Source organism: Carlito syrichta, unplaced genomic scaffold (genome assembly GCF_000164805.1).
Source record: "Carlito syrichta isolate Samal-C Ts95f unplaced genomic scaffold, Tarsius_syrichta-2.0.1 Scaffold311939, whole genome shotgun sequence".
NCBI lineage: Eukaryota > Metazoa > Chordata > Mammalia > Primates > Tarsiidae > Carlito > Carlito syrichta.
Window position 1 is genome coordinate 746 of NW_007256035.1, and position 23,171 is coordinate 23,916.

The window sequence follows — 23,171 nt, forward strand, 5'->3', positions numbered from 1 at the left end:
TGAGGTCTCGCCAAGTTGCCCAGGCGGGTCTCGAACCTGCGGGCTCAGGCAATTCACTCACCTCAACCTCCCAAGGCGCGGGATTACAGGCTGAGCCCCCGAGCCCGGCTAATTTTTTTTTTTTTAATTGGAGTTTCATTTCATCGCCCAGGCTGGAGTGCAGTAGCACGCTCAAGGCCACTCCAGCATCAACTTGCTGGTCTCCAGCGATCCTTGCACTTCAGCCTTCCAAGTAGCCAGAACTACAGGTGCATGCTACCACACCCAGATAATTTTTGATTTTTTTGTAGAGATGAGGACTTGCCAAGTTGCCTGGGCTAGTCTCGAACCCCTGGATTCAGGCAATCCTCTCACCTCAGTCTCCCAAAGTGCTGGGATACAGGCTGAGGCACCGAGCCTGGTCCAAAATTCTAATTTTATTTGAAAGATTTTATTATGGCAACAAATTCTGTCAGTTGTTATCCTTGAAATAATGTTGCTGCCTCATTCAATTTTGAGAAAATGTTGGTCAAATACCCATGTCTATATAACCAAAGTTTGTATGTCATTCTTTCAAGCAAAAATGGTATTACATGAAAAAAGCTGCAAGTATTGCTCTCAGAACTAGATGCCATACCATGAGTGCTTTTCCTTAAAATAATCATTATATCCCACGCTTTGGGAGGCTGAGGCGAGTGGATTGCCTGAGTCCACAGGTTCGAGACCCGCCTGGGCAACTTGACAAGACCTCATCTACAATAAATCAAAAAATTAGCCGGGTGTGGTAGCGCACCTGTAGTTCCAACTACTTGGAAGGCTTAGGCGGAAGGATCGCAGGAGCCCAGCAGGTCAAGGCTGCCGTGGCCGGGAGCGGCCACTGCACTCCAGTCTGGGTGACAGAGCGAGACTCCAACTCAAAAAAAAAAAAAAAAAAAGAAAATAAATTCTGACATATGCTACAACATGGATGAGCCTTGAGGACATTATGTTTAGTAAAATAAGCCAGTCACGAAAAGACAAATTCTCTATGATTTCAGTTATATGAATTATCTAAAGTAATCACACTTATAGAAAGAGAAAGTAGAATTTTATTGCTGGGAATTGAAGAGAGAGTAAGTAACAAGTTTAATGAGTGTAGATTTTCAGTTTTGCAAGATGAAAAGGTTCTAAAGATCTGTTGCACAACAATGTGAAGATTCTTGACTACTGAATTATACATTTTATTTTTTTTTTGAGATGGAGTCTTACTCTGTCGCCCAGACTGGAGTGCGATGGCCGCTCCTGGCCACCGCATCCTAGACCTGCTGGGCTCTGGTGATCCTTCCGCCTCAGCCTTCTGAGTAGCTGGAACTACAGGTGCGCGCTACCACGCCCGAATGATTTTTGATTTATTGTGGAGATGAAGTCTCGCCAAGTTGCCCAGATGGGTCTCGAACCTGCAGGCTCAGGCAATCCACTCACCTCAGCCTCCCAAAGGCGCGGAATTACAGGCTGAGCCACCAAGCCCGGCTGAATTATACATTTTAAAATGTACAAAGATGGATGGGCTCGGTAGTTTAGCCTGTAATCCCAGCACTTTGGGAGGCCGATGCAAGATGCGAAAGGATTGCCTGAGCCTGGGGGTTCAAGACCAGCCTGGGCAACTTGGTGAGACCTCATCTCTACAATAAATCACAAAAAACTAGCTGGGCGTGGTGACGTGTATCTGTAGTTCCAGCTACTTGGAAGGATGAGGTAGAAGGATCGTCTAAGCCCAGCAGGTCGTGACTGCGGTGGCGGTAAGTAAGCTACTACACTCCAGCCCGCGTGACTAGAGTGAGACTACAACTCAAAAAAAAAAAAAAAAAAGTACAAAGATGAGCCAGATGTGGTGGTACATGCCTGTAGTACCAGCTACGTGGGAGAATCGTTTGACACCAAGAGTTCAGGGGTGTAATGCCGTATAAAGGCACCTGTGAATAGCACTGCACTCCAGCCTGGGAAACATAACAAGACCCTCGTTTCTAAAAATATAAATAAATAAAAAAAATTTTTTTTAAATATACAAAGCTAGTAAATCTTGTTTTGAGTTTTTTGTCACAATTTTTTTTCTTTTTTGAATTGGAGTCTCACTTCGTTGCCCAGACAGGAGTGCAGTGGCATGCTCATGGTCGGCCCAGCGTCGACCGGGCTGGGCAAAGGCAATCCTTCCGCCTCAGCCTTCCAAGTAGCCAGAACTACAGGTATGCGCTACCACACCTGGCTAATTTTTTTATTTATTGTAAAGATGAAGTTTCACCAAGTTTCTCAAGCTGTTCTTGAACCCATGGGCTCAGGCAATCCCCTCACCTCTGTCACAGTTTTTAAATGGGCAAATAATGTGTTGTTATTATTATTATCATTATTATAAAAATAGTTTTGACCTCATAAACCTTCTGAAAGGGTCTCAGGGATTCTCCAGAATCCATGGACCACATCTTGAGAAATGTTGCTCGAAATTATATGTTGGCATAACATTTTTGTCCTCATTTCCTATTATGTCCCTACTGCCTCAGAATCAAGTCTGTACTCCATGGCATGGCCTTTAATTTTTAGAAAACGTCATACTGTTTTTCTTTTTTATTTTGAATTGGAGTCTCACTCTGTCGCCCAGACTGGAGTACAGTGGCTGCTCCCAGTCATCACAGCCTCGACCTGCTGGGTTCCAGCGATCCTTCCACCTCAGCCTTCCAAGTAGCTGGAATTACAGGCATGCATTCCCACGCCCGGCTGATTTTTTGATTTATTGTAGAGATGAGGTCTCGCTGCCCAGGCGGGTCTAGAACCCACAGGGCTCAGGCAATCCACTCACCTCAGCCTCCCAAAGGCACGGGATTACAGGCTGAGCCACCGAGCCCGGCTCAGAATACTTTTTAATTTCTCTTTTGAATATTCCTTTGATTCTTGGGTTATTTATTTATTTATTTATTTTTGAGTTGGAGTCTCACTCTGTTGCCCAGGATGGAGTGTAGTGGCCACTCCCGGCCACCGCAGCCTCAACCTGCTGGGCTCTGGCGATCCTTCCGCCTCAGCCTTCTGAGTAGCTGGAATTACAGGCATGCGCTACAACGCCCGGCTGATTTTTTGATTTATGTAGAGATGAGGTCTCGCCAAGTTGCCCAGGCGGGTCTCGAACCCGTGGGCTCAGGCAATCCACTCACCTCAGCCTCCCAAAGGCGCGGGATTACAGGCTGAGCCACCGAGCCCGGCTGATAATGATCATTAATAAACAATTCTAGGGCAGGTGCAATGGCTCACTTCTGTAATCCCAGCAATTCGGGAGGCCAAGGCAAGAGGATGACTTTAACCCAGGAGGTCAAGACCAGCTTTGGACAACATAGCAAGACTTTATCTCTACAAAAATAAAAAAATTAGCCAGGCATGGTGGCTTGCACCTGTAGTCGCAGATACTAGGGAGGCTGAGATGGGAGGATCACTTGAGTTCAGAAGGTTGAGGCTTCCATGAGCCACATCACATCATTGCACCCAGCTTGGGCAACAGGGCGAGACTCTGTCTCAAAACAAATAAACAAACAAAAAGCAATTCTAGGCTTGGTGGCTCAGCCTGTAATCCTGCACCTTTGGGAGGCTGAGGTGAGTGGATTGCCTGAGCCCATGGGTTCGAGACCCACCTGGGCAACTTGGCGAGACCTCATCTCTATAATAAATCAAAATGAGCCGGGCGTGGTAGTGCGCATCTATAGTTTCGGTTACTTAGAAGGCTGAGGTGGAAAGATTGCCAGAGCCCAGCAGGTCGAGGCTGCGGTGGCCGGGAGCGGCCACTGCACTCCAGTCAGGTGACAGAGTGAGACTCCAACTCAAAAAAAAAAAAAAAAGCAATTCTAGTATTATGCTATCCTAACCGCTGTTAGGACACGTGGAGCAAATTTGTTGCAAGGGAAATCTAGTCTTTTCTCCATGTTCTTCTGGCTTTCCTCATTCAGATTTGATCTCATCAGCACTTTTAGACTCCCCCAGGGAACCCTAACTCTCAAAAGTTAGTAAGATGATCTTTTAGGCTATAACTGCACATCCAACAAAATCCATGATATATTCTAAATTTAAGGGTAGCATTTAAAATGTTCAAAATAAGGTCAGGTGCGTTGGCTCATGCCTATAATCCCAGCACTTTGGGAGACCCAGGTGAAAGGATTGCCTGAGTTCATGGGTTTGAAACCAGTCTGGGCAACTTGGTGAGCCCTCGTCTCTACAATAAATCAAAAAATTATCTGGGCATGGTGGTGCATGCCTGTAGTTTCATCTACTTGGAAGTCTGGGGTGAAAGGATCACCTGAAGCTGGGCTCGGTGGCCGGCCACTGCACTCCAGTCTGGGCGACAGAGTGAGACTCCAACTCAAAAAAAAAGAAAAAGAAAAAAAAGAAAGGATTGCCTGAGCCCAGTAGGTTGAGGCTGCAGTGGCCATGAGCATGCCACTGTACTCCAGTCTGGGCAACAGAGTGAGACTCCAACTCAAAAACAAAAATAAAAATATAATATTCAAAATAATTGTTTCAGGGAATATGTAAGAATGCAAGTCTATGATTCCTTTAAAATTAAAGTCTTTTTGTGTGTTTTTTTGTTTTTGAGTCAGAGTCTTACTCTGTTGTCCAGGTTGGAGTGCAGTGGCATGCTCACAGCCACCGTAGTCTCGACTTGCTGGGCTCAGGTGATACTTCTGCTTAGCCTTCCAAATAGCTGGAACTACAGACATGTGCCACAACGTCCAGCTAATTTTTTAAATTTATTTTAGAGATGAGGTCTCACCAAGTTGTCCAGGCAGGTCTACGTCTTTAAACCTCAAAAAAAAAAAAGTGTTTTTTTTTTGTTGTTTTTTTTTTTGAGTTGGAGTCTCACTCTGTCGCCGAGACTGGAGGGCAGTGGCTGCTCTCAGCCACCGCAGCCTTGACCTGCTGGGCTCCGGTGATCCTTCCGCCTCAGCCTTCTGAGTAGCTGGAATTACAGGCGTGCGCTGCCACGCCCGGCTAATTTTTTGATTTATTGTAGCGATGAGGTCTCGTCTGCCCAGGCAGGTCTCGAACCCGCGGGCTCAGGCAATCAACTCACCTCAGCCTCCCAAAGGCGCGGGATTACAGGCTCCAAGCCCGGCTCAAATGTGTTTCTTTTTTTTTTAGAAAAAAACAAGGTCTCGGTCATTGCCTTGCTAAGCTATGGTCTGACCATGTGTCCTTTGAGCTATGACCAGGTCATGTTTTCCTAAGCTTTGGCTCCCTCCTCTCTCTCTCTGTCTCTCTGTCTCTCTCTCTCTCTCTCTCTCTCTCTCTCTCTCTCTCTCTCTCTCTCTCTCTCTCCACTCACCATTGCTTCATTAAACTCTGGTGTGTTGGCTGGGCACAGTGGCTCACGCCTACAATCCCAGCACATTAGGAAACCGAGGTAAGAGGATTGCCTGAACCCACGGGTTCGAGACTAGCCTGGGCAACTTGGCAAGACCTCATCTCTACAATAAATCAAAAAATTAGCCAAGCGTGTGGCACATTTCTGTAGTTCTAGCTAACTTGGAAAGGTAAAGTGGAAGAATCGCCTGAGTCCAGCAGGTCGAGACTGTGGTGTCCTTGAACATGCCACTGCACTCCAGCCTGGGCAACAGAGTGAGACTCCAACTAAAAAAAAAAAAACAACTTTCTGTTAAGATGAATTGTCTTGGCCAGGTACAGTGGCTCACACCTGTAATTCCAGCACTTTGGGACACCAAGGTGGGAAGATTGGTTGAGCCCAGGAATTTGATACTAGCCCAATTAAAAATAAATAAATAAATAAATAAAAAATAAGAGAGAGAAATTATCTCTAGACTGAAAAAGCCAATGGACCCAGCACATAAATGCAAAAAGGCTCAGCCTAAATAACTTCATTTAAACATTTTAATCCACCAGATTTTAAAAGAAATTTTTCTAAATGCTTCTAGAGAAGTAAATGTGACAATGGAACACATATTTTCAAATAATGGGGGAAAATTAGATTATCGGCCTGGCTTTCTTCACTTAGTCATACTTTTAGGTGTGAGAACGTAATTAAGACATTTCAGTCTATAATTCATGAAAATTACTTTAAAAGCTTTCTTTTTTTTTTGAGTCAGAGTCTCACTTTGTTGCCCAGGCTGGAATTCAGTGGCACGCTGCTCACAGTCATCACAACCTCGACCTGCTGGGCTTAGGCAATCTTTGCACCTCAGCCTTCCAAGTAGCTGGAACTACAAGAATGTGCCACCATGCCCAATTAATTTTTTGATTTATTATAGAGATGAGGTCTTGCCATGTTGCCCAGGCTGGTCTTCAACCCACGGGTTCAGGCAATCCTCTTATCTCTGTCACCCAAAGTGCTGGGATTACAGGCATGAGCCACCATGCCTGGCCATAGAAGCTTTCTTTAATAGAGAAGCAACTGGAAGAAGTGCTCTAGTAAAATAAGGAAATAAACATCGAAAAAGAAGGAAATAGGATGAAGGAGACAAGAAGATACAACACAGGAAAATGGTAAAAAGAAGTCCTGTGCTAACATCTCACAGCAGACCTATACGTCTTTCTCCTACTGCAGAACAGAGTAGTGGAGAGCCTTGGAACACAAATGTCTGGAGTAAAAATGGAATTGATGAATATCTTATTTATTTGACCTGTTGAAAAATAATGTTAGCTAGGTGTGTTGGCTCACACTTGCAATCCCAGCACTTTGAGAGACTGAGGCAAGAGGATTGCCTGAGTCCAGGGATTCAAGACCAGCCTGGGCAACTTGGCAAGGCCTCGTCTCTACAACAAATAAAAAAATTATCTGGGCTTGGTGATGCATGCCTGTAGCTCCACCTATTTGAAAGGCTTAGGCAGTAGGATCACCTGAGCCCAGCAGGTCGAGGCTATGGCAGCCACGACTGTGCCACTGAACTCCAGCCTGGGTGACAGAGTGAGACTCCTACTCAAAAAAAAAAAAAGTAAAAAAAGAAAAGGAAGCCGGGCTCGGTGGCTCAGCTTGTAATCCCGCGCCTTTGGGAGGCGGGGGTGAGTGGATTGCCTGAGCCCGCGGGTTCGAGACCCGCCTGGGCAGCGAGACCTCATCTCTACAATAAATCAAAAAATCAGCCGGGCGTGGTAGCGCACGCCTGTAATTCCGGCTACTCGGAAGGCTGAGGCGGAACGATCACCGGAGCCCAGTAGGTCGAGGCTGCGGTGGCCGAGAGCGGCCACTGCACTCCAGTCTGGGCGACAGAGTGAGACTCCAACTCAAAAAAAAGAAAAAGAATGTTGCCGGGCATGGTGAGTCGTGCCTGTAAACCCAGCACTTTGGGAGATGGAGGCCAGAGGATTGCCTGAACCCAAGGGTTGAGACCAGCCTGGTAACTTGGCAAGACCTCGTCTCGACAATAAATCAAGAAAAATTAGCTGGGCGTGGTGGCACATATCTGTAGTTCCAGCTACTTGGAAGGCTGAGATGGAAGGATTGCCTGAGTCCAGCAGGTCAAGGTTGTGGTGACTGTGAGCATGCCACTGTACTCCTGCCTGGGCAACAGAGTGAGACTCCAACTCAAAAAGAAAAAGAAAAAGAATATTGATAAGCATACCGGATATCCCATAGAATGTGTAAAGAAAGCTTATTGAGCCGGGCTTGGTGGCTCAGTTTGTAATCCCGCGCTTTGGGAGGCTGAGATAAGTGGATTGCCTGAGTCCGCGAGTTCGAGACCCGCCTAGGCAACTTGGCAAGACCTCATCTCTACAATAAATCAAAAATTAGCCGAGCGTGGTAGTGCGCGCCTGTGTTTCCAGCTACTTGGAAGGCTAAGGCGGAAGGATCGCTGGAGCCCAACAGGTCGAGGCTGCGGTGGCTGGGAGCGGCCACTACACTCCAGTCTGGGTGACAGAGTGAGACTCCAACTCAAAGAAAAAAGAAAACTTATTGTATGAATATTGAAAACTAAGCAATTGTAAAAGTGAGGCAATTACTGTAGAAAAACAACAACAATAGGACAAAAACTAACCTGCAATCAGTACACTTCCGTTGGCACAGATATGAATAAAGCTTATGAAATCGTTATCGTGCACATATGCATAACTAATAAATCAGTATTATCTATTAAAAGTCATAATAATGAAAATACTGATGACAGACTTAACAGACAATTGTGATACTGAAATAATGAGGAGAGGACATGGAAGTAACTGGTGTCAGGAGCAAAATTTTCACTTACCATAATAGAAAGTTGATGAATAATGTCTGAAATTGAAAAATCAAAAATAGGAGTATCAGTATATGATTAAAAGATGTGAAAGGAGATACCAGAAAAAAAAAGTACTAGTAATATAGCCAATATTCTGGGTAATGGAACTAGTGAGTGGATTACTGGGTTTCATGATAAGCTTGCTCATACTGCTTGATATTTTAATTACATATAAATATAATTTAACATTTTATATTAATGTTTAAAATTGAAAATGATGCTGCAGTAAACATTTATGTATACAATATACATCATTGCTCTCATTTCTGATTATATCCTTACAAAAAATTCCAAGAAGCAAAATTTCAGGGTCAGTAGGCATGCATATGTTCGAGACTTTTGACAGAGGCTACAAAAATAACTCCAGCAGTGCTAGGCTGATTTACACTTCTCTCAGCAAAGGACTAGCCTGGTCCATCATTTCCCTACCAGGTTTTCAACAGCTCCAAATTCAGTTTAATAGAGAGTTATTGTCCTTTGCTTTCTAACCTTTTCCTATGCCTTCTATTAGAAATCAGGATTTTGGGCCGGGCACTGTGGCTTACGCCTATAATCCCAGCACTTTGGGAGGCCAAGGTGAGAGAAATGCCTGAGCCCACAGGTTCAAAACCAGCTTGGGTAACTTGACGAGACCGCATCTCTACAATAAATAAAAAAATTAGCTGGGCGTGGTGGCGCATGCCTGTAATTCCAGCTACTTGGAAGGCTGAGGTGGAAGGATCTCCTGAGCCCAGTGGGTCGAGGCTGCGGTGGTCGCAGAGTGAGACTACAACAACAAATTTTTTTAAATCAGGATTTTGAACTGGGGAGGTTGTCTGGTCAAACAAGAAGCCTGGACCAGGAATTCTATTGGGGATCTACTATTGTCTGACTATATGGTGTTAACATGTCTCTTCCTTTCTCTGACCTCTGACCTTTAGCATCGCTAAAGTGGGGTGGTTGGACTGGATCAGTACTTCTCAACCTTTTTATCATCCCTCCCTTGAGCACCATGTTTTTATCTACTAAACAAATTGCATTTGCTGAGAAATTGCTTGTTCTCCTTCCTGGTGTGTGTCACTCATATAAGATGATAATCAGTGAGAAAGTCTGAGTAGCAGGGGAGAGATACTCCTTGCAACCAAACTGAATTAGCAGATTCAAGACAAAAGAATTTTTTTCTCCAGTTTGCTCAACCTGACTGTAGCAAATATGTAAACTATGCCTTTTGCTTTGTATGCCCTTTGCTGCTAGCAGGTACCTCATGGTGAACAGAATGAGATAAATGTCCCAGATCCAGTAATCTATTTTCTTTACCTATGCCCTGCCATCATCAGAGTTTATTCTGTCAAGATTGCTCCCAAGCTAAATCAGTTGAACAACTGGCCTTGTGCATGTTTACAGGAGCTAGCTTACAGCAACAGCCACTGGAGCAAAGATTAGCACCATGCTCTGTAAGGAGAGAAGGAGGAAAGAAGAAGGATTTATTGTGGCGTTAATGAAGCTTAAGTTTCAGCTTCCTTAAGATTCCTGTGAGGTTCCTGTGAGAGATGGGAGTTGCTGGAAATTATAGTCAGCTCTTAATAAGGAAAGGAAACAGTTTGCAATCAAGAAGCATTTCTGCATAAGCAATTCTGAAAATTTGCCTAAAGATCTCAGAAAAGGGGGATCTGAATCTCTAAGACTTCAATAATTTGTCTTGATTTCTTTTCTCATTCTAAACAAATATTCATGTTCATACTTAATATTGTGATCATGATTTTGTATTCTTTTTCTTAGAGAGTGCCTCCAGAACTGCAAACATCCAGGTCCTACAAAACCTAGATCTGTTCCATATATAGAAATGCATCTCTTCCCAGTAAGATAAAAGCTAGAGATTTTGCTTATCCACTGGCAGCAGAAGAGAAACATTTCTACCACCTCTCCATTGACCAGCAAATGCAGGCAAGCATGCTCCAGTCTTGTCACATGGTAGCACACATGTAATCAGTGACTTCTGTGTAGTCCCAGATTATTGCAGCTAGCACTCTGGGGACACTGAAAGTCCATGTGAGTGATCAACCATTCAAATAATTTCTCAAAGCTAATTTCTTCTTGACCATTGGTTTCAAGGCTTCCTCCCCACAATATTTGCTCTCCTGCGTAATACACTCAGCAACAAGATGTTTGCTTTCCTATGCCTGGCATATTTGAAAGCATGCAATAAATAATAGTTAAATGAGTAATTTAGAAGAATGAATCCTAAGCCTTTCTGGTTCCCAGCTTCTGACAAGAGTGTGAATATGCTATAAAATTACAAAAATCTGGGCAGTTGTGGGATGGAGGATGACAGCTCTTCTTTTTCTGTTTATTCATTAAAGCAGTGCTTTGCAAACTTAGTGTGCGTTAGAGAGTCTTATTAAAGTGCAGATTCATGGGGCGTGTCCATCAGAGGTCACATTCAGTAGTTTGGGAAAAGATTCAGAAAGCCACATTTTTACTAAGGGCCCTTGGTGATTCTGATTGGAGGTCATTTCTCGAGAAATCAAAAAGGACTGCATCTGACTGCATATGGATTTCATTTATCTTTTGCAACCACTTCCCAAGAGGCTAATTCTAGTTCAAAATCTGTCTAGAGGTAGTGCCAGAGAAAGTTTGGCCCCTTGAGATTGTCGCAATCCTTTTTTGTTTGTTTGTATGAGTTTTGTTTTGTTTTGTTTTGTTTTTTTGAGAACTCACAAGTGTTCCTGAATTGTTTTAAGAAAGCAATTGTTTCCCAGCACTTTGGGAGGCAGAGGCACGTGGATTGCCTGAGCTCGTGGGTTTGAGACCAACCCAGGAAACTTGGCAAGGCCTCATCTCTACAATAAATAAAAAATTAGCCGGGTGCATTAGTACGCACCTGTAGTTTTGGCTACTTGGAAGACTGAGGTGAAAGGATATCCAGAGCGGAGTAGGTCTACGCTGGGTTGACTGTGAGCGTGCCACTGTACTGCAGCCTGGGCAGTGGAGTGTTACTCCAACTCAAAAAAAAAAAAAAAAAAAGAAAAAAAAACTGGGCTCGGTGGCTCAGCCTGTAATCCCGTGCCTTTGGGAGGCTGAGGTGAGTGGATTGCCTGAGCCCGCGGGTTCGAGACCCGCCTGGGCAACTTGGTGAGACCTCATCTCTACAATAAATCAAAAATCAGCCGGGCGTGGTAGCGCGCGCCTGTTGTTCCAGCTACTTGGAAGGCTGAGGCAGAAGGATCACCGGAGCCCAGCAGGTCGAGGCTGTGGTGGTCGGGAGCGGCCACTGCACTCCAGTCTGGGTGACAGAGTGAGACTCCAACTCAAAAAAAAAAATAGTTATACAAATTTTACCTAAGTACAGAGCTACCTAGCAAAAGACCATGTTTCTTAGCCCCCCTTGCTGCTCAGCATGGTCATGTGACTGGGTTCTGGCCAATGGAATATGAACAGAATGGTGAAGTGTGCCACCTCCAAGTGTGTCTTTGGAAGAAAAGAATATATCCTCCCTTTCCCACTGAACGTGGGTGTGATGGCAGGGGCTAGAGCACCCACATTAGCTATACAACCATGGAAGCTTCCATAGTAGCTGTGGATACTACTGTCAAGGAAGATAGAACAATAGGATAGAAGGAACCTGGGTCTCTTACCAACCTTGTGAAGCAAATTGGCCTAGCAGGCCTGAATATTGTCTAGACCCTTCTCAGGGAAAGAACTTATATCATGTTTTAATTTTTTTGTGCTTATTTTGTTATAGCAACCAAACTTACATCCTAAACTAATATATAAGAAAATGCACTTAAGCCGGGCTTGTTGGCTCAGCCTGTAATCCCACGCCTTTGGGAGGCTGAGGTGAGTGGATTGCCCGAGCCCGCAGGTTCAAGACCCGCCTGGGCAGGTGAGACCTCATCTCTACAATAAATCAAAAAATTAGCCGGGCGTAGTAGCACACACCTGAGTTCTGGCTACTCGGAAGACTAAGGTGGAAGGATCGCTGGAGCCCAGCAGGTCGAGGCTGTGGTGGCCAGGAGTGTGCCACTGCACTCCAGTCTGGGCAGAGTGAGACTCCAACTCAAAAAAGAAAGAAAAAAAAGAAAATGCACTTAAAAATTTTTTTTGAGTTGGAGTCTCACTCTGTCACCCAGGCTGAGTGCAGTGGCATGCTCATGGCCACCCCAATGTTGACCCGCTTGGCTCAGATAATTCCGCCTCAGCCTTCCAAGTAACTGGAACTACAGATGCTCACTACCACACCTGGCTAATTTTTTTTCTTTTTCTTTTTGTTTTTTTGATTTGGAGTCTCACTCTGTGGAGTCTCACTCTGTTACCCAGACTGGAGTGCAGTGGCCGCTCCTGGCCACCGTAGCCTCGATCTGCTGGGCTCCGGCGATCCTTCCACCTCAGTCTTCCAAGTAGCTGGAACAACAAGCGTGCACTACCACACCCAGAGAATTTTTTAATTTATTGTAGAGATGAGGTTTCACCAAGTTGCCGAGGCGGGTCTCGAACCCGTGGGCTCAGGCAATCCACTCACCTCAGCCTCCCAAGGCGCGGGATTACAGGCTGAGCCACCGAGCCTGGCTTTAATTTTTTGATATATTGTAGAGACGAGGTCTCCCCAAATTGCCCAGGCTGGTCTTGAAACTGAGGCCTAGAGAGGTTAAGAGATTTAAAAAGACCTTCTAACTAACTAATAAGTAGCAGATCCAGAATTCAAACCTAGACAAATCTGGCTCTAGAGTCTATGCACTTCATTTTGTTGTTGTTTTTAAGAGGCAGGATCTCCCTCTGTTGCGCCCCAGCTAGAGTGCAATGGCACAATCATGACTCATTGCAGTCTCAAGTTCCTGAACTTAAGCGATTCTCCCACCTCAGCCTCCCAAATAACTGGAATTACAGGAACACATTCCCTACTAATTTAAATTTAAATTTAATTTTATTTAATTTTGAGTCAGAGTCTCACTCTGTCGTCCAGGCTGGAGTGACATGCTCACGGCCACTACAGCCACTCCCTCTCCTTCAGCCTTCCAAGTAGCTGGAACTACAGGTGCATGCCAACACACCCAGCTAATTTTTTAGATTTATTGTAGAGTCGAGGTCTCACCAAATTGACTGGTCTGGCCTCAAACTCTGGGCTCAGACAATCCTCCTAAAGTGCTGGGATTACATAAGCTTGAGCCACCGTGCCCGGCCTCTGCTAATTTTTAAAAATGTTTTTGTAGAGATCGGTCTTGCCATGTTGCTCAGGCTGGTTTTAAACACTTGGCCTCAAGATATCCTCCCTGCTTGGCCTCCCAAAGTGTTGGAATTATAGGAGTGAGCCACCATGCCAGGCCTATGCACTTCTTAATAGCATGCTATACTGCCTCACAAGAGTAAGCTTGTTTCTGTTTCCTGAAACTTTTTTTCTTCCTTTTATGACAAAGAAACTGATTTCAGACATCTGAGGGTGGTAAATTCCTTGAGAATTTTGAGAAGATGAGAAACATAGCCGAAGGCAATTTTCTTATGGAGTTGGATAAAATATTCCAAGAAAAGATGTTGAAGGTGCTAATGTTTTAGGGTTAAGGGTTTTGAGCTTTTTCAGAAGCAAAGATGTCAGACTTGGAGGCTGAGGTAGTTATCTGAAAAAAAATTTTTAACTCAGGGAAGACAGAGTAGAAGAGGCCATTCTCCACTTAACAGGCAACAGTGGGAAGGCAATTTGAAAGGCCGTGGACAGTGGTGACTAGGGCTGAAATGATGGCCCAGAGAGGTTGGCAGCAGGTGATGGATTTAGTCCAGTTTTGTGAATATGCTGTCCGTAGTTTTAGGCCACTGACTCCTAGAGTCGTCTCTTGTATAACTGCATTTTTTCCTATCAAATAATGGAGGCCAACTGTGGAAAACAGAAGGAGCAGGCTGCTCGACTTTGTGCTGTGGATCACCAGGCTGCTTCAGAAGCATCAGATTCTCACTCCCAGGAGGGCTCTGAAGAGGCAGCAGGCACGTGGCTCATGGTCTAAATTCAGCACACAGTACAAAGGCAGTGGGGGAGGGCTGGAAGGTGGGTGATGCAGGACTGCAGAGGAGGAGGCACTGACAGCCTCGGAATCAGGCTTCCACGGGTGTTCTTAGGAAAATCTCTCCACACACCTCTCCGATTTACCACCCCTTATCATCACCTTTTCCCCTCTGCTCCATCAGATTTGTCTGTTTGAACTGCATTCTTCTCCATCAGACTGGGCCCCTGCTGTCAGCCATCCGCCAGGCCTGACTGAACCCTGAGTCCTGTTTCCAGCCTTGGGCTGGTTGGGGTGATTCACAAGAAGCCCCAGGGAGGTGGAGGACGCTCTTAGCATTGTCTGCATAGGGGGCTGGGAAGAAACGCTGCTGCCTGAGGTGGGGGATTGGAGCCCTGCTTCCCTGATGACCTCCCGCCCCGGACTCGGCCTACTGTGAGTTGTGTTCCTTGAATACTACTTTTCCCAAGGACAAGCTGTTTTCATCCATTATAGTAGAATATCAGAGAAGGCTTAATTAAGCCCTGAAATAACACATTAGTCTTTTCCTTCTCCTAACACAGCAATTGCTTAGTCAAAGACATCATAGTACTTTACATTTACCTCACGTATTCTTACTCCCTGCGAATTTTACAAATGAAGGAAACTCAAATTCCAGATTTGTGTTCTCATTTCTTTCGTTTATTAACATAAGCTACTAGGGGGAAGGGAAACTCATTTCTTGAGCACCTAACATTGACCAGGTCCTGGGGCTACATCTTTTCCTATACTATTCTATATCTGCCTCACAACAATTTTGTGAGGGAGTTATTATTGCCCCATTTTCAGGGTGAGTAAACTGAAACTGAGTGAAATAACGTACTAAGGGTCATGTAACTATGATGGTGAGATTCAAGTCCAGGCCTATAAAGGTTCTAAAATATATCCTGGCCGGGAGCAGTGGCTCATGCCTATAATCTCAATATTTTGGGATGCTGAGATAAGAGAGTTGCCTGAGTCCACGGGTTCAAAACCAGTCTGGGTAACTTGGAGAGACCTCATTGCTACAATAAATAAAAAAATTAGCTGGGTGTGGTGGCACGTGCCTGTAATTCCAGTTACTTGCAAGGCTGAGGCGGAAGGATCACTTGAGCCCAGCAGTTCAAGGCTACAGTTGTCATGAGCGTGCCACTGCACTCCAGCCTGGGCAACAGAGTGAGACTCCAATTCAAAACAAACAAATAAATAAAACACATCCTTTTCCCCCCCCAACATACTTTCCTTTATTTAACAGTAATGAAACATTTATCAGGCACCTAAGATATGACTTCACAGCCTCAATTCACAAATGATGTGACCCCTGCCTTCAAGAAACACACAGACTTCTGGAGGAAACATGCAAGTCAATAAATAATTGAAACACTACTTAAGAGTGATAAGTATGATGGCATGCCAAGAACTCTGGAGCCCAAAGGGGCAAGTGAACTGATGAAGTCCAGGGAAGGTGGCCTTTAATCAACAAATGCCCATTGCATTTCCAGTCATGTCAAACATGGAGGTTCCAAAGAATAATAGCTAATATTTCTTGGTAGGTTCTGTACTAAATATGCATTTTTCTCACTTAATCCTCACAACTTTGATCCTGAATTGGACATTGAAAGATGGTAAAGGATTTAAAAGCATGCCACTTCCCATGTTGTAGTCCCTGTGCAGTACCGTGTTCAGGGAGCCCTAGGCCTCTTAATGAGAGCCTTGAAGAGGGGCAAGTTAACCTGGAGCTAAGGCCTCATTCTGCTTCCATCTGAGAGGAAGCAGGTGAGACAAGGGCTCTCTTACTGTTCTTGTTGCAGTACCAGTGCCCAAGCTGACTTTCACTGCAGTGTCAGAAACACAAGAAGCTTATATTCTTTTCTGTAGTCTGAAGGATTTTGAAAGCCAATCTTGCTTGGCCCAGATACTCCCCTGCAGTGCACAGAATGGCTGCCAAAAACCAACCAGCCTTGATGATCTTGCCTGCTATGCCCAGCCCATCCAGATTGTTCCCTTATGTTCTCATGGGAAAGATCACTCGAGCTATGCTTCCATTGTGTCCTTCCCTACTCAAGCAAGTGAGGCTATTTTTAAACCTGACCCTGTCTAACCAGTGTTACCAAATAAGTAGTCCCAGTTAGGGTCCCCAGAACTTGGATGTGACAATGACAACTTTAATTGAGGATTTAGTAGAAGTCAGACCCTATATTAAGTTAGATTACTTAATCTTCAAACCAATACAGGAGGTGTTATTATCCTTATCATTTTACAAATGAGGGAAATGAAACTCATACAGGTTCAGAAATTTGCCCAGGACAAATGGACTGAGATAGAGCTGGGATGGGAACCCACATCTGTTTCAGTCCATAGTCAGTCTACGCTGCTTCCAGTGCCTGAGAACGAAACTAGGAAATGTCAACACATAATGACCCAGACATCTAGAGCCCACCCTCAGCAGAATCTGTGAATCAGTTGTTGAGAAGACTTGAGAACACTCAACACCATTAAAAGGAATTTAATTTAATTGACTGGAACCAGCCAAATAGAACTCAGGTAGGTGAGTTGATGCTACTAATTGTCCTATTAATGAGATAACTTAATTTTGTCTTTTTGTAGTATATGATAAATAAGTGATTTTAAATTAAAATAATGCATTTTAGATTAACATATAATTAAAGGCAGTATTATACTATTGGATTTATTCATCTTTAATAACTTTCATAAAGTATACTTTTTTTGCATTTCTCCACTTAATGATACATAGTGTTTAATTTACTTCAATTAATCATGTAAGAAAGTATTTGTCCACCAGTATATTTAAAATTGATGTTTTATTATGTTTAATGCATGTTGAAATTTATTTTATTTTATTTTTTCGAGTTGGAGTCTCACTCTGTCACCCAGACTGGAGTGCAGTGGCCGCTCCCGGCCACCACAGCCTAGACCTGCTGGACTCCGGCGATCCTTCTGCCTCAGCCTTCCAAGTAGCTGGAACTACAGGCATGCGCTACCACACCCGGCTAACTTTTGATTTATTGTAGAGATGAGGTCTCGCCAAGTTGCCCAGGCAGGTCTCGAACCCGCGGGCTCAGACAATCCACTCACTTCGGCCTCCCAAACTGCTGGAATTACAGGCTGAGCCACCGAGCCTGGCGACTACTTTTATTTATAATGTGTTTACAACTAGTGGATTTAAAAGAAAAGATTTTGCTTCTAAGACATAAAGAGAGACTTCTGGGACTACTATTTGTGTGCACTTTTCTTTTCTTTTTTTTCAGCCAGAGTCTCACTCTGTTGCCCAGGTTGCAGTGCAGTGGCAGGCTCACAGCCACTGCCACCTCGACCTGCTGGGCTCAATGATCCTTCTACCTCAGGCTTCCAAGTAGCCAGAACTACAGGCATGTGCTACCATGCCCAGCTAATTTTTCTTGACTTATTGTAGAGACAAGGTCTCGCTAAGTTGCCCAGGCTGGTCTCAAACCCCTGGGCTCAGGCAATCCGCTTGTCTCTACCTCCCAAAGTGCTGGAATTACGCACCTGGCTCTAACATTTGAGAGCACAGTAATCTTTATCTCTCCATAAATGAATAAAAGGCCCAAATGGATATTGTTATTCATATGGACAGGATAACTTTGTGTTTAAAGGTCTGTATATGGATTATGTGGGTATAAATCCTGGTTTTACCACTTTATAACTGTGTTAGTAACTCTGGGTGATGTAATCTCTCAGTACTTCAATTTCCTCATCTTTAGAAAAAGGGAGTAAAATATGAAAAAAATTATTGGGTTGTTAAAATTAAATGAGTTGATGCATGTAAAGTCCATATACATGTAAAACCCATTTTTTAAAAATCTGGAAATTATAGAAAAATAGAGACAAAACCAGAAATTACCCAACCTCAGTAATTTGATGGGCAATGACTAATCCCAATGGTGCTTTTGTACAAATTAGAAAAACTGGCCCTTCTGTAACATACTTGACTGCCATCAGTCAGAAAGTTGTCTTACTGGGGAGCACTGTTTAATAATTACATTGGGACATTTGGAATAAACTAGGATTGTCTTGAACAAAGACATTTGGTCGCCGTGCCTATGGATGACAATGTAAGATGTTTTCAGTTTGAGGCAATCCTGATCATGCTGAGAGAACAAATTTGTGCGTGAAATTTTTTCTGTATTTGGAATTTAGGCTAGATTCCAGTACTTAACAGGCACACAGTGAGTATTTGTTGAATAAATAAATGAATGAAAGGGAAAGCAAATAGGAAGGAGAGGGAAAGAGGAAAGGAGAGGGAGAGGGGAAAGGGATAGGAGAGGGAGAGGGAGAAAATGAATTTGCTACATTATTTCCCAAAAGAATTAAATCAATAGTAGCTGTTTCAATTTGTGTTAATTTAGACGAAAATTTTAATCTCATTTTAATTTCCAATTCTGTAATTATCAGTGAGAATGAATATTTCATTGTGTTGGTTCATTTATTTTGGCTCTTAATTGGGATCTTGATTGTTTTTCTTATAAAATTGAATAAGTGTTTTAACATTAAAAATATTAACTACTTATAATTTTTTCTTTGAAATTATTTTTCAGTTTAGCTTTTCATTTTTGTGATTGTATTTTTCACAAGGTTGTTTATTTATTTATTTATTTATTTAATTTTTTTTTAATTTTAATTTTTTTTTTTGAGTTGGAGTCTCACTCTGTCGCCCAGACTGGAGGTCAGTGGCCGCTCCCGGCCACCACAGCCTCGACCTGTTGGGCTCCTGCGATCCTTCCGCCTCCGCCTTCCAAGTAGCTGAAATTACAGGCGCGCGCTACCACGCCCGGCTAATTTTTCGATTTATTGTAGAGATGAGGGCTTGCCAAGTTGCCCAGGCGGGTCTCGAACCCGGGCTCAGGCAATCCACTCACTTCAGCCTCCCAAGGCACGGGATTACAGGCTGAGCCACCGAGCCTAGCTCTCAAGGTGATTTATAATCTTCATGCATGGAAATTTATTGATATTTTGTTTTGTAATTTATTCTATCATAGTAAATTTTTAAAATTCCTCTTCCATACAAAGATCTGGCATTCAGTTGAAATTCTTCTTGTTCTTTCTTTCTGGATCTGTTTTAAAACTATGTATATCTCCTTAATCCATCTGGAATTCTTTTTTTTTTTTTTTTTTAAATGAAAACCAGTTATTCTAATACCCCTTGTTGAATATTCTTTCCTTTCTCATTGATGTCTGATATTCCTTCATGGTAAAAATTCATATATATGAGATCTATCTCTGAGCTACCTTCCTCCATTTGGTGATTCTTTAAACTCTAACTTTTTTGACCTTTAAAATCAGTTGAAGCGGTAAATTTAGCAGCAGATGACGACTGGTAAATGCCTTTAAGACTAAAGTAGCTGTGTGGGCAAAGCCTGGAAGGTCACTTAATTCACTGTGAGGCTGAGAGGTGATCAAAATCGGGTCATTCCAGAGTTAAGACTAAGGAAGACCTCTCCATGCCCTCCCCCCACCGACAATAAAGATATAAATAGAAATAAATCAATCTATGTGCTACAAACACAGCAGGTTATCCCTAAATAAAGAAAAGCAATAACAGGGCGAGAGGCTGCAGTTAATCCAACGTTTCTGGTAGTAACAAAGACAATTTGATGAGATCTACTAGAAAGTTTACCCAGGTTTTGAAATCAACCCTTCCAAAATGCTATTTGCTTGGAGGCTCAGTAACAATAGAGTAATGGAGTGTGTGCCGCTAGTTGCTTTCCAAGGAGATGGAGGAAGTGGCACGGCCATTGAGACACCTAGTGGTGAGGATCTTTACGGCACTGTTAGAGATTGCCAATTGGGCTCATCTAAGAGGCACTTCCTTGGGGGAGGCAGTGTGCATTTGGGAAGCTTAGAGGCCCTCCTTTCAGCTCCCCTTTTCTGCCCCCTGACAAAATAATTTGAAATTTCTGTTGTATGCATGAGGCCTCGGAGACAAGTGCTGATAGATCTGAAAACTGAATAGCCTTCTCAAAGTTGGAAGAGAGAACTATGAGCTAAATCAGCACATGCTGACCAACATGGTTTCTCAGGCTGTGGGGTACAGTTGAAGATGTAAATGTAGTCTATACAATTAACATCCATTAGGAAGCAGTAATGTGTTTCATCAAGTATGTTACAGCCATCCTCTACCCTTCTAGGCCACATAAAAACTCAAACCAGAGGATAATTATAATTGTCATTTACTGTAATTACAGTGTTAGAACTGTAAGTTCACCCACATTTAGAGTATTACAAGGTAAAGATTGTTCTACATACCATTCAGGCATGGTAATTTGCCACAGATTTGAACTATGGAGCTGTGTTTAATAACTGAAATTAGTCATTTTTGTCTGGGGACATTCTTCAGTGGTTCAGAAAAGGAAAGATCATTCATTCATTCATTCAAATATATTTTGAGTATCACAGCACTAGGCTCTGAATAGTTGGTGGCTAAAAGAGACTCAAGTCATTGCCCTCAGATCTTACAGTGTAAAGTGTACACTTTAGCAAGTTTCTACAATAAAGTATCATGAGTATTATGAGTTGAAGTGCAGGATGCTAATTAAATAAAACAATTTAAAAAATAAAAAAATTAGCCGGGCTCAGTGACTCAGCCTGTAATCCTGCGCCTTTGGGAGGCTGAGGTGAGTGGATTGCCTGAGCCTGCGGGTTCGAGACCCGCCTGGGCAACTTGGTGAGACCTCATCTCTACAATAAATCAAAAAATTAGCCGGGCGTGGTAGTGCACGCCTGTAGTTCCAGCTACTTGGAAGGCTGAGGCGGAAGGATCGACCGGAGCCCAGTAGGTCGAGGCTGCGGTGGCCGGGAGCGGCCACTGCACTCCAGTCTGGGCGACAGACTGAGATTTCAACTCAAAAATAAATAAATAAATAAATAAATAAAATAAAAAATAAAAATTTTAAAAATTAAAAAAAAAAAGAAAATTGAGAAGTCAGAAAAAAGTTTTTGAGAAAACAAAACAATTTGGTTCTTGGGGTCACAGAAGGCCTTCAGAGAAGGGCAAGGATAAGTCGAGCCCTGAAAGATGGATAAAAGCTAAACAAAAAGGAGGGAGATGATGACCAGAGATAAATTATTTCAGGTGAGAGTATGGTAAATTGATTTTGGCTAATATGATATTGGCTATTATTTGAGGCATATCTTATTTTATTAAATATTATCCTTAATATGCTTTTGGTACATACACCAACCTTTTAACAATAGGGTAGGAGTGAGTGAATGTGTAAACTATTCATTACTTGAATGTTTTACAGTTAACATGTTAAAAAGAACTAAAAAAGCCGGGCATGGTGGCTCATGCCTGTAAACCCAGCACTTTGGGAGATGGAGACAAGAGGACTGTCTGAGTCCAGGGGTTCGAGACCAGTCTGGGCAACTCGGTGATTCCTTGTCTCTACAATAAATCAAAAAATTAGAGCCGGGCTCGGTGGTTCAGCCTGTAATCCCGCGTCTTTGGGAGGCTGAGATGAGTGGATTGCCTAAGCCTGCGGGTTCGAGACTTGCCTGGGCAACTTGGCGAGACCTCATCTCTACAATAAATCAAAAATTAACTGGGCGTGGTAGCGCGCTCCTGTAGTTCCAGGCTACAGAAGGCTGAGGCAGAAGGATTGTCGGAGCCCTGCAGGTCGAGGCTGCGGTGGCCAGGAGCGGCCACTGCACTCCAGTCTGGGTGACAGAGTGAGACTCCAACTCAAAAAAAAAAAAAAATTAGCCAGGTGTGGTGGCACGTGCCTGTGGTTCCAGTTACTTGGAAGATTGAGGTTGAAGGATCATCTGAGCACAGTAGGTCGAGGCTGTGATGGTTGTGAGCATATCACTGCACTCCAGCCTGGGTGACAGAGAATCTGACTCAAAATAAATAAATAAATAAATCAAAAGCTTAAAGGCAGTCAATGTGACCAGCACAGAGAAAGCAGAAGAGATAAGAGGGGCTGGAGAGGAATACGATGGTCAGGGAATGAGGGGACATCAGGGAATGAGGGGACATCCTAAGAGTTAAAGAGGTTGTATTTTCTTCTAAGGGCAATGGGAAGACAATGAGGAGTTGAAAAGAAGGGGAGTGAAGTGTCAGAGTTGCTTTTTAAGATGATAATTTAGGGCAATCCCCTCGAGTCCCCTCCCACTATGGGAGCTTTTCTGTCCTCTCGATAAATCCCACTTTCAAAAAACAAAAATGATAATTTAGGTCAGGCATGGTGGCTCAAGTCTGCAATTCCAGCACTTTGGGAGGCCCAGGTGAGAAGATTGCCTGAGCCCAGGGGGGTTCGAGGCCAGCCTGGGCAACTTGGTGAGACTGCTTCTCTAAAATAAATAAACAAATAAATTAGCTGGGCTTGGTGGCACATGCCTGTAGTTCCAGCTACTTGGAAAGCTGAAGCGAAAGGATCACCTGAGCCCAGCAGTCAAGGCTGTGGTGGCTTGAGGATGCCACTGCACTTCAGTCTGGGCAACAGAATGAGATTCCAACTCAAAAAATATATATATATAATTTGGCGGGGCACAGTGGCTCATGCTTACAGTCCCAGTGCTTTGGGAGGCTGAGGTGGGAGGATCACTTGGGTCCAGGAGTTTGAAACCAGCCTTGTAAACATAACCCTGGCAATATAGCAAGACTCTGTCGCTCTCTTTATCTCTTTTTTTTTTTTTTTAAGTCAGAGTCTCACTCTGTCACCCAGACTGGAGTGCAGTGGCACAGTCATGGCTCACTGCAGCCTCAACCTTCTGGGCTCAAGCAATTCTTTCACTTTAGCCTCCCTAGTAGCTGACAGTATGGTGTATGCCACCACACTTGGCTAATTTTTTAATTTTTTGTGGAGATGAAGTCTCGCTTTGTTACCTAGGTTGACTCAGTCTCTTAAGAGGGAAAAGAAAAGCCGGGCTCGGTGGCTCAGCCTGTAATCCCGCGCCTTTGGGAGGCTGAGGTGAGTGGATTGCCTGA